At 42.2% G+C, this 12,846-nt stretch overlaps 1 protein-coding gene across 5 annotated transcripts in view; it reads left to right on the top strand.

Annotated features, from left to right (window-relative positions):
* Nucleotides 1–12,846, top strand: part of LOC126185180 (plasma membrane calcium-transporting ATPase 2) — a 391,073-nt gene that overhangs the window by 89,926 nt on the left and 288,301 nt on the right. For all 5 annotated transcript variants that reach the window (XR_007536978.1, XM_049928035.1, XM_049928036.1 and 2 more), the window contains exon 2: nt 199–262. The gene's annotated coding sequence lies outside the window, so the exon portion shown is untranslated. The remainder of the gene's footprint in view (nt 1–198; nt 263–12,846) is intronic.

Genomic DNA, 12,846 nt, shown 5'->3' with positions numbered 1-12,846 from the left:
CAGCAAGTGTTCTACTGACACTTTTTACTGATCTGATTAAGCGCATTTACACATTCTGGAACCTCTGCAGTCCGTTCATTATCGCCGAGACTCGTTGATCCCCTTTACGAGGCGACTTCCACAAATTAAGTTTCGTGTGTGTCATAAATTTTATCATTCGTGTTCGATGAAAATTTAATAATGTTTCTTTTTTTCCAGGAACGCTGTCTGTGGCCAGCATTTCATATAGAAGAAATTTGATGTCCATCTCGTTTCACTACAGGTACTTAATTCAAGCATTTCTTATATACGACTTGGAGGTAGTTTACTTTGATGCGTATGATTTAGGTACGTGTATACTTTCGTAAAACTGTACAGAGGAAAGTACTAAGAGCCGAAATGTTTGACTGCATTGATCTTGTAATGTGAAAGCTGGAAAAATTTCTAGACCAGCAAAGGCAAGTGACAAGCGACTGCTGAAATGAATCCATGAGCTCAGCAGTTCACAATTTGCTTTTAACTTGTAGATACAGTCATTCAATCTTTCACGTGACTTCAAATCAGTAACGTTTTGGAGCAGGAGCTAGGTCTCTCATGAGCAAAATACTCTTGAATATTCGTGTGAGTAACCGATGACAAGAACCTCATTTTGTATCGTAATAACAGGGTGTAAATTTCAAACGAAATGGTTACGTGGAACATGTTATAAAACACACATATAATCTATGTATTTACCTGATAAACTAACAGCTGGGGTCTATTTCTACATTTCGTCAAATAGGAAATACTAGTTGCTCTTTAAAGGTGAATGAGTACTTCATGACACTCTTCAAAATAACATTCAGTTGCCCGTTATCATTATGAGATTAATTTTCGGTGTTTAAAACAGAATTTCCAGGATGCTAGACCAATATCGACGTTCATTCTACAGCGAAAACCGTAACTTTCCCGGAGAAATTAGTTTTTTATACTGTCGCCACGGTAAAGCCAGCCAAGTTGTAATCAAATTACCACGAAGCACGTCTGAACAGCTTTTGATTCTACCTGTGCTCATAACTAACGTGAAATGAGTTCTTCTGTGACATCCTTGTATGTCTGAGTTGGTCAAGTTCATGCTTTAAAAGATTCTTGTAATTCAAAATGACAGCGGCGACTTGTATACTTCTTTCGGAAGTGTACTTGTAAGAATCTGCCAAAGAATTGCCTGTGACAGCGTCGCTATTCTGGTAGTTTAACCAAATACTTTATTTTTCCTTTAACCAATTACAAACAATATGAATCAGATGCTTAGTTCTGTTCAATTTTTTTTTAACTTTCTCCTGCAGAGCTTAAGTTTGTATGAATACGTGGTATCGTCTCCAGCAGTTTATCTGAAGAGTAACAGGAAAATAAATATATTCAATTCTGGGAACCGAATATCAGAAGCTCAGTGTGTCCACAATTGAAATAAAATTCTCAAATTGTTTCATACAGTGTACTAGAGGTAAACGGCGTAAACACAAATATTAACTCTCCACTAGGATTAATCCAACTGATCAACTTTAATGACCGTCCGGAGTTGGAGTCCTTGACTATTGCAACTTCTAAGTAGTGTACGTAAAAGTTATTCATAAAATTGATCTGAGTGTACAATACATCTTTTATTTTAATACCGTTAAGAGCACGAGAGAGAACTGTGCCACTGAATTTAAAAGGTCCATGAACAAATCTTCCTTTGTACATTTGAGCGTTCCAAAATTTCTATAAACAGAAGTGTACAAACCCCGAATTATCGACTAAGGGAAACAGTGCATCGCAAGGGTCACCCGCTGTTCCCAGTACGTGACCTTTCTTAATGTAGCTAACAGTGAGAAGATTGACTGTACGAGGCACATAATTTATTTTTTTAGAAATGAAGCCTATTACTTCTAATGACTTACGTGGTCATATAGTAGTTTCCGGTTGATAAAGTGGTTATACTCACGTAACTGACAAAATCTTTGAAACATGTTTCAGGATATGCCCATTCTGTTGTCCAGCCATGATAATACCCCAGTTTGCAAGGCTGGAAGTTACATCTACATCTACGTGATTACTATTCACAATAAAGTGCCTGGCACAGTTCAGAAGTAAACACCAGAAAATCCCAAGGAAATGGAACTGCTACCTTGAGAGATCACTCTGGCCTACATACTTCGTATCAATAGTCATCCGTGACTGTCTACTAAAAACTGCCCGCACATAACATTAGATAAGTGTTCATGTTGCCGTAACCAGTACTGTATTTTGTTGCTGACGACAACGAGCCGGACAGAAGTGACTGCTAAAAAAGGATGGGAGGCGGTGGTAGTGAGTTGCCAGCATTGTTGTGCGGGATGTGAAAGCGGCTGCACCGCCGGCCTTGGCATACTGCGCTACACCTCGGCGCAACACGCCAGCGCTTCTGAAACCACACGGAGCCGCCGGCACAATGACGAATGCTGACGACCTGCCGTGCCACGTTGTTTCTATGTCACGGCCTTCGCGCTGGATTGAAACACTAGTCTCCTCAGACTTTCACATTTATTTCGAGTGGGCGGAATGAAGCTGCACTGTAGTGAGAACTGTTCTTCGTTGTAGTTACTACTTCGAGAAAGACCGTTCCACGTTTCCTCGTAAAGTGGTAGTATCACCGATGTGTAGAGCTGTCAACTGCAGTCATAATTTATTAGGAATCTCCATGATGTGAAAGATGCTAAATCGCTTAATTTTGTTACACTAGCTTTCCTGATCAAACAGATGTGAAAGTGGACATTTCTGCCGAGAATCGTTATCCGTTTTGCAAAAACGCCTGAAAAGAGAATGTAGCATTATCGAGAGCTAGCTGAAGCATTGGTCGTAGCAGCGTTTACGTGTAGAAGGGTTTATCCCATCTCGGTCATCCTCATTTATAATTTTCGTAGTTTCCATGTGGAAGTGGAATGGTGCTGTAAGGAAGACCACGGCCAGTTTATTCTGTCTTCCTTTGCTGACGTATTGATTACTTTCCAAGCACAAGCATGTGGACTGGGTCTAAAAACACGAACTTCATGCACCCTTCTCAACCATGTATGTTAACGTGTAAGCTAAGAGACTTTGTCAGGGGCAGAACTGAAAATAAGTTGGCGTTGATCCCCTGCAATTATTATAGCCATGTGCCGTTGGAGTCCCTGCATATTTACTTCGTGTGTTGCTGTCAAAAAATAAAACTAAACGTAAAATATTACGTACTGTATTGCTGGAGTATGCTTAGATTCATTGTATAGCTTGTGATCAGATGTTTTCTCGATAATTTCGTGTAAATGCTTTGGTCGTGGTGATTACGACCTGCGTCACACTGATGGTGCAGATCTGTTCATATATGTATGCAATACTGGTCATTAAAATTGCTACACCAAGAAGAAATGCAGATGATAAACGGGTATTCATTGGACAAATATATTACACTAGAACTGATATGTGATTACACGAAATTTGGGTGCATAGATCATGAGAAATCAGTACCTAGAACAACCACCTCTGGCCGTAATAACGGCCTTGATACGCCTGGGCATTGAGTCATACAGAGCTTGGATGGCGTGTACAGGTACAGCTGCCCATGCATCTTCAACACGATACCACGGTTCATCAAGAGTAGTGACTGGCGTATTGTGACGAGCCAGTTGCTCGGCCACCATTGACCAGACGTTTTCAGTTGGTGAGAGATCTGGAGAATGTGCTGGCCAGGGCAGCAGTCGAACATTTTCTGTATCCAGAAAGACCCGTACAGGACCTGCAACATGGGGCCGTGCATTATCCTGTTGAAATGTAGGGTTTCGCAGGGATCGAATGAAGGGTAGAGCCACGGTTCGTAACACACATGAAAAGTAACGTCCACTGTTCAAAGTGCCGCCAATGCGAACAAGAGGTGACAGAGACTTGACGTTTTGCCATTCGTGCACCCAGGTTCGTCGTTGAGTACACCATCGTAGGCGCTCTTGTCTGTGATGCAGCGTCAAGGGTAACCGCAGCCATGGTCTCAGAGCTGATAGTTCATGCTGCTGCAAACGTCATCGAACTGTTCGTGCAGATGGTTATTGTTTTGCAAACGTCCCCATCTGTTGACTCAGGGATTTAGACGTGGCTGCACGATCCTTAACAGCCATGCGGATAAGATGCCTGGCATCTCGACTGCTAGTGATACGAGGCCGTTGGGATCCAGCACGGCGTTCCGTATTACCCTCCTGAACACACCGATTCCATATTCTGCTAACAGTCATTGGATCTCGACCAACGCGAGCAGCAGTGTCGCGATACGATAAACCGCAATCGCGAAAGGTACAATCCGACCTTTATCAAAGTCGGAAACGTGATGGTACGCATTTCTCCTCCTTACACGAGGCATCACAACCATGTTTCACCAGGCAACGCCGGGCAACTGCTGTTTGTGTACGAGAAATCGGTTGGACACTTTCCTCATGTCAGCACGTTGTAGGTGTCGCCATCGGCGCCAACCTTGTGTGAATGCTCTGAAAAGCTAATCATTTGCATATCACAGCATCTTCTTCCTGTCGGTTAAATTTCGCGTCTGTAGCACGTCATCTTCGTGATGTTGCAATTTTAATGGCCAGTAGTATATGCAGTTCTCTAGAATACGTTACTATAAAGGCATGTGGAGCTATTTTCCGAAATTTTCATTGTATGAAGAGTAAGAAACAAGGCTGTAAATTTGAAAGTTTATATTTGTAAGTGTAACTAAATTGCAAAGCCACAAATTCAAACGGCAGTTACGAAAATTTCGCTGTGCAGTTCACCAAAATCATTTTGTGACATACCAACGAGATAGCTGACTGAAGCATACGGAGAAAATACTCTCATTTCGAAGTTACAATAAAAGCGTTTCATAATAGTCCTCGAGGAAGAAACGTTTACCCTTCGAAACAAATTTTGTTAAGACGGATGAAGCTGCTGTGCCACTTCACTGAACAGTTACGCATGTGGTGCAAGCTAGCTTCATACATTCAAAACCCTGAGGTGGTAGCGAAATATCAGTCGTGATTAAGAGTAGTTATTGTTATGAATGATTGTAATTAAAGAGCAGTTACTTCGGTTGCCTGGCGCACCTTGCCTAAGTGTCAGGTCTAAGCTCTGCGTTCTCGTGGAAGTACTGCAGCTAGGTAAATTCATCACGTAATCTCCGTTATCTGTGACCAGTGATAACTTATCTCTGTGCTTCAGTTATATCACTGCCGGGATGTTTCAGTAGCCGCCGCAACGGTGACGTGCCCTGGTTCACATCTGTGCTTATCCTCTGCAGTGTAGTAAGCGGGTTAGATTAAGTTACAGCTTCCACTAGCAATGCTGAATTGTACCTGTTTGTATTGAACCTTCAGTTCATTCAGGACTTGCCGTGAGCACTTAGTATTAAATTGGGTTCTCTCCCATTACTAACCGCATGCCTCTTACCTAGTGTGTGTGTGTCCCTATTCTGGAACAATTATTCACCGTTTCTAATTAAATGTCATCACTGTAATAGATATCGTAATATGTCCAACAAAACCACAGTGACAAAGCTTATACTCAAACAACTCATGTCCAGATAGTATCTTCCCGCTTCAGCACGTTACAAAAAAGTCTGCTTTTAAATTAATGCTTTCTGCCTACTGTGTCTTCAGAGCAAGTCAACCCATCATCATGTCCAGCTGTTTAATACTTAATACTGGCGCCGCCTTTCAAATCATTTACTGAGTGTAGCGGAGTGTTTCCTGATTCGTATTACTCTTGAGATTTTATATATTTGTAGCCTAAACAGGAAGTTACAAAAATACTTAAACTTCAGGATGATCTTGGTATCTGATGTAAATAATGGAACTTTGGAGAAAAACAACACTAAAACTTTCTAAACATCGTCATGTGGCGCAAATTAGGAATTCGGTTTCCTAATTTGTACCACCCTTCTGAACCATGTCCATGAGCTTGAAGATACGTACTAGTCTAATGAAGTGAAGTGCTCCATATTTTAGTTCTTACATAACTATTTGCAGACATTACAACATAAAATTTTCACTTCTTTCCTCATTCCTGTACACGTCTGGTGAATCTACATTTGTATTTCGCACATGTGACCAATTTATGTATTCTTTCTTCGTCACACAACTCGCAATACTCCCGCTTCCCCCTGACCGCAAAACACTTACCTTTTACAAGGGAAGGTGTAATTTGACGTGTTACCTTTTTCAAGGATCGATTTTTTTTCATAGGGTACTTCTCAGTTCAGAGGCTTTAGGTTTTGCTTGGAGCTCTCACCATATGCCTCGAATTCGGTGATAATTGCTGGGTGGACGCATTCAGCTCTCTTCTTGCTTGGCATGAATTGATCGGTACGGAAATCGTGGGGCAATCCGTTTCGTTCTGCATGGTCGGAAGCAAGTTTTTATACTTCAGACACGCATAAACCGATCACAATCTCTTCAAATGTAAGAATATGCACTTTCAGTTCGTTTCAGCTTCGTTGAAAACATTTTACCGCGGTCAGAATCTTTACATCCCCTTATGAATTATTTTCAGCATTATCTAAAATTGTTCGCTTAGCCACTTCTTATATGCGTGCACAGTCACTTCTGATCCCCATACAGATACAGTGTTACAGCTTGAACATATGCACTTGTAGACTTCAATAACTGGTAGTCATTTCAGTATTAAAGACGAAGTTGCACTGTGGTTACAATCCATGTTGAATATCTAGATTCCTTATGGTAATAGGATGGGTTATTTAACAGTAAGATGGTATGTTAGTACAATCTCCTATTGGACGATGTGTTAAATTATTGTGGCTTGAAAAGCAAGCTCCCTTGGCTGACTTAACCTTGAAGGTAACAACACAGAAGCTGTACACACTGTGTAATGAGCCCCAAAAGTTGATAAAACTACTTTTGCAAACTTCATCTACCATGCAACATGTATTAAAGACGCTGTGAGATACTTCCTTCTGCAGCTACAATACAAATGTTCATATGTCGTTAGTAGTAATTTGTTAGCTTAAAATGCAAGAGGCACTTCAGCAGTAAGATACGCTATTTTATTTACGCACATTCGTCTTAACGTAATCCTAAGAGTATATGACGTCATTATTTGACGTAACTCAAGTGGCCCTGTTCACACTGTCCTTAAATATTTACCCTGTCAGCTTAGTGTGTTCAAAGAGTGGCTACCCCGAGTTTAGCATCATAAAGCAAAAGCTTCTTTCCTTCCAGCCAACATTCACACGTTTTCATCTTTCCTGTACTTCGCAATCTACTGCTCAAGCGGTCTACAAAATACTACCTAGGAAGGTGGCGCATTGTAAGACACTGTATTCGGATTCGGCAGGACGCCGGTTCAAATCCCCGTCCGGCCATCCAGATACAGATTTTCCGTGGTTCCGTAAATCACGTGAGGCAAAAGCTGGTATGATTCCGTAGAAAAGGTCATGGCCGGTTTCCATCCACACTTTCCCCGAGATTTTCTCCGTTTGTAATGACCTCGTCGTATGTATGTTAGACCATAATTTTTTCCTTAAGAAAATACTGCTGGTATATAGCTTAAAGTCGCTGTGTTACGACTGAATTCATTATAAAAATATATTGTATATTGCTGAAATTTCCGCGCCCCCCCCCCCCCCCCCCCACCTTCCAGGCTGTCCTTCGGTGCACTTTATATTCTCACGGGGTTCCGTAATTTCGTTTTGCGCCATCGACCCACAATCAGTAATTCATTCCTCCTCCAAAAAAAAGCTACATCTTAACAGTAAACTTTGCTGGCATTCTTAATGGCACTAGATTGTTGCTGTGACCTCCATATGACTCAACATTCCGATGGTCATCATGAAACAGCTGTATCGTATGAGGGAACTGGATGGATATCATCGGTGAAAATGGATTTGTCGTTAGTTTAATCTAGCACTTTTCCATGGTCATCAGTACTAAGATGCGTACGTAATCGTGTGCGCGTGCTATCGTGGCCGCACGCCTAGCTGAGTGCGCGCGCCTTTGTGCGGAAACGTTGCGAGAAAATTAGCGTGCGCAGTGGCAAGAGGAAAATTAGGCCTGCAAGAAAGAGGCTGCAATTACTGCGCAAGAATTACGCCGGCGCTCCTGACTCCTCGTTGCCGCTATATTGATTCAGATCTTCCGCGCCGTCTTGGCTGACACCATGGCAGTTGAAGGCAGAATAGAGCAACTGCTACAAAAAGACTTCATATTCGCCATGAGCACTTTGTTCTCAGGAACCCATGCCAAATTTAAGGTATCACCCAAATCAACTTCAAAACATACATTTAAACATGCAAAGCATGTTTAGCGTTTGTTGTCCCTCCGCTGATGTTGTACAGAATGTTAGTATGGAGTGTAATGCCCCAGCACGGTAATCCAGAATACACAGTCCTGTGTGGATTGAGGCAAAGCCTTCCCATTACTCAGAAAGCACCGCCTTGAGGTCAGTAGTGGTGCTTCGGCCTATTGCGTCCCATGCGTGGTAAAAGGTCACTGGGAGCTGATAAATGTAGAAACGTGATCTTGCAGGTACTCAGCAGCCCAGTTCTCTATAGTAGGGCACTTTCATCATGGAAACCACAAAATACCCACATACTCGTCTACACGATGCCATTCATTTACATCACAGCCGTCACATTACCCGCAGTGCACACATTCTGCTGCGTACATGCTAACAGGATATAGACCCAGATAACATTGACACCACTTATTGCGTTTTTTCAAAGTACTGGCCCCGATGCCCGTGTGTATTCGTTGAGCGATACACGGTTCGGTGCGGTAAGAACGTAAACCTTTTAACTCAAGTCGACCCTGCCACTCACTGAATGAGTTCTTAAAATTATTCCATTCTGTATTCCATAAATACCCATGGTAGCAGTTGAGATGAGAATTAGCTTTGTAGAACTTGCACATCAAATCGTTCCCTTCAGAGTTTATTTAACCACAGTTTCCATTTGTTAGTAATGATTACAGGCGATTAGATTTTAGAGCATCAGCAACGGGTGGCTCGCGGGCGGCGATTTGTTTAAAAAAAATGGTTCAAATGACTCTGAGCACTATGGGACTTTACATCTGAGGTCATCAGTCCCCTAGAACTTAGAACTACTTAAACCTAACTAACCTAAGGACATCACACACATCCCTGCACGAGGCAGGATTCGAACCTGCGACCGTAGCGGTCGCGCGGTTCCAGACTGAAGCGCCTAGAACCGCTCGGCCACAGCGGCCGGCGCTACTTGTTTCAATTCGGGCCGCGGACGATATTTCGGGTGAACATAAAAAGCGCGTGTCTGGAGAGACAATTTGTCTGCGTGGCATGTCGGGCTAGTGGTGCGATTCGTATCGGTGCATTACCCCATAAGCATTAACGTGACGGATGCTGTATGATTTTTATACAATTGGTGCGCTTTTGCGTCACGTGAGGATGCGGCCCCGCGAGCAAGTATGTGTGTGAATCAGTCCCGCGGGTCACCAGAGGTTGCCCATGCCTGTTTCAGAGCAAATGTTGTCATGAAATTGAATGTATGTATTGCCGACATTATACCACTAAATTTTTTTCTCAACACGCTATGTAGTCTGTATGACACGCTCTTTTCCAGGCGGTTTGAGTTTGCTACAGAGATCGAACGGATCGATAAGCGCACCCCGCAGTTCTTGCGATAAGGGCAGTAAAACATGGCCAGGCCTTACGGGCTTTTGCTTTCACGTCGATTGATTTTCACCGCAGAGTTATTCACTACATCTTGATTTAGGTTTTCTCTATTCAGGTCACGCGATGAACCAATGAAATGTAAAAGTAGCAGTGCCACATGCAGCCAGATGGCAGTTACTCTGTGCTTTGTCAAATTAAGGATGGAAGTTAATACACACTCCTACGCAGTTAACATTTCAAGTGTGTTTCTAAAATCTTAGTAAAGTACACTGTATGTGATGTTTCCCATATGACTGACTACACGGAATATTCCCAGTATCGCTTCAGTTCATTATCAGAGCGCATATACAAGAAACCTCTGTATTGGTAGAAATGCAGCATCTTTAAATCTGAAATACTTTGACTTGTTTACAAAATGTGCTGTAGAACAAAAGGTGTATGTACATAAACATGGTGGCTCACACTGTGCTTCAAAGATCATGTATCCACCACTGGAAACAGTAAGTTATTTTTCGATTTGTATTAGTTTCGTAAACTTACATTCACTATGTGCCCGTTTTGTAATGTTCCATTGTAACCTTACCAGGACCAGAATTAAACTAAATTTGGAAAAATAATCTATGTAGGCTGTCAAAGCATCTGGATCGTGTATTCAAATAATACCATTATTGTGACTGAAGGCGATGTCTTCATATTACGGGATGATACAATCACGAAAGAAACATCGACAGAAATGGATAAAATTACATTAATAATTACCGACCAGTTTCACTGCTTTTTTCGTTCTCATACTTACTTGAAAATGCTATGAATTCCAGAACGATAACATGGCTGTTACGAAAGGAGTTAATTCTCAGATTCGATTTACAAAGGAGCTCTGCGCGGAAAATGCCATTTTTTACGTAGTGAATCATACGTTACTAACCTTAAGTGAAAGAAACTGCAGTTTTTGACTTCTTGGGACCGTTTAATTTTGATTCCTACAGTATTCTCTTAAACTCACGACGTTAAAGATGATATTGCTGAAGAATCTTGTGCGCCATATGAACGTTCGACAGTGCATGTCATGAACCAGCTTCTTCAGAGGACGGATTTAATATTTGCTGGGACTGACAGTGTGTCCCATCTTGTTGCGTATGAATGTTAGACTTCCGTATATCCAGGAAGCTAAAGTATTACATTTTTATTTTCAGCAAAATGTTACTAGACTGATAAAACACGGTACCAGCTACTCTGTACTGCACAGGATCAGAAAACCCCACTGAAAATTAATATATTAAAGTGTTTTCTAATTCTTAATTGTTCATGTTAATAAAAACGTAAAGCACAAGTCACTGGTTGGATATTATCTTAAACTTCTAAATTCTTTTGTATGGCTGGAGATCAAAACAAAAATTGCGTATTTTGACACTCTTAAGGATCACAGCGGGGACCAACTCTTAACAGACGAAGAAAGTATTCGTTGTGCAGATGGTCACTCTCGAGCGTGTTGTAAGAAACTGTTCATAGGTGGACATGCTATCAGCCTCACACTAAATTTCCTCTCTTGTAATGTTCGCTGCTAACAATAAATCAGTTTGGAAGAAGTAACATCAATAACACCTGCGTGCGTTAGGTTTAATGTAATGAAATTAAGGCCAATGTAAAAGCTAGCTGTGGAAATGGCACCATGTCAAAGATAGTGTTGGTTGCAAAACAACTGACGTGTTCCACATCATAGCGAAAGACCGCAGTTGAGGTTTGTGGATTATAGGAATAAACACTGCTTTCGCAGTCATGTAAGACTACTGAATTGCCATCCATCCATAAACTGCTACCACTTGATTTGTCGAAACACTGCTTGCTTGTTCACGTTTGACGGACTTCAATTCGCATAGCAAGGCGAACGTCAGTGTCCCGAAAATTGTAAGCTCCTGTACTTACTTTAAATATACAGGGACTGGACAAAATACGGAAACACAAGCGAGAAATGCACGCTTGAACATCAATGAAGTACTGGCGAAGCCTACAGTTTGCGCTGTTGTAAAGAGTACGCGTCGACGAACGTCGCCTGTGCAGCGTCCTCAAAACATTACAACTGTTAGTCGTAGTCAGAACAATGTTCTGTGTCGTCGTGAATTTCATCAGTGCTCAGTGCATCAGATTACGGGCATATTGTTGGTGCTCGTATGGTAGATACTTCGGTAACAGAGGTAGTCGAAGTGTTCGGATTCTAGGAGGCACAGTATCGAAGATAAACCGCGTACAGGGAAAGGGCGAAAACACATCCGCTATGTCGTAGTGACAGTCATTCAAGAAGACGTCAGTAACGGACGACAGCTGCAAAAGTCTCTGGAGAACTGAATGTCGTGCTGGTGAACACTGTCACCATCAAAACAGCGCGAACGGAGATCCATACGCAGGGAACTGCAGGGCGAGGTGGAATTCCAGTAATGCAGTGCCCACAACAGGAAAGTGTGGCGCCGACGTCATAAACCCCGGCCTACGGAGTAATTTGGTGTGATAGGTCTTGTTTCTCACAGTTTCCAACTACTGGCCAACTTTTACGTCCCAATAGTGAAAGGCGGCCGGGGTTAGGTGACGATTTGGGCAGCCATATGCCGGTATTTCACGGCACCATCGTTACTCTGCGGGGTTGCATTATTGTCAAGAGCTGTGACCCTTTTGGCTAACCAGATCCATCCCATGGTAAATGTTCGAACAGCTCTCATCGTCCATGACTGGTTTCGTGAGCACGAGGATGAATTGTCGCATCTGTCCTGGCCAGCAGTCACTAAATCTCAACGTTGTTGAGCGTTTCTGGTACGCGTTAGAGAGAAGTGTACGTGATCGCTATCGACGTCGACCATCATTATCCGAAACTGACAGTCTTTTGCAGGAAGAATGGTAGAAGATTCCCTTAACCATACAGCACCTCTTTTTATCCATTCCGAGACAACCGAAAGCTGTTTTCAATGCCAACGGGTTTGCCACACCGTATTAGGCATGGCAATGTGTTGTTTTTTACTGTCCCATAATTTTGTCCAAGATATTGGAAGACAGTATGTGGTGCAAGTAGATAAAATCGAACTGCCCTGCTGATTTTACAGATTTTCTGGGTGTGCCGAAGTGAAACGCATCAAAATGCCAAAAATTAAGACTAGAATTTCTACACCGTATGAAATATATTAGTTTTAGCTGTCCGTTGCAGAAGTATTAAAAGGCTGGCCA

The sequence above is a fragment of the Schistocerca cancellata genome, chromosome 4 (genome assembly GCF_023864275.1).
Source record: "Schistocerca cancellata isolate TAMUIC-IGC-003103 chromosome 4, iqSchCanc2.1, whole genome shotgun sequence".
NCBI lineage: Eukaryota > Metazoa > Arthropoda > Insecta > Orthoptera > Acrididae > Schistocerca > Schistocerca cancellata.
The sequence above is the reverse complement of the archived record's forward strand: the minus strand, read 5'-3'. Positions and strand labels throughout refer to the sequence as shown.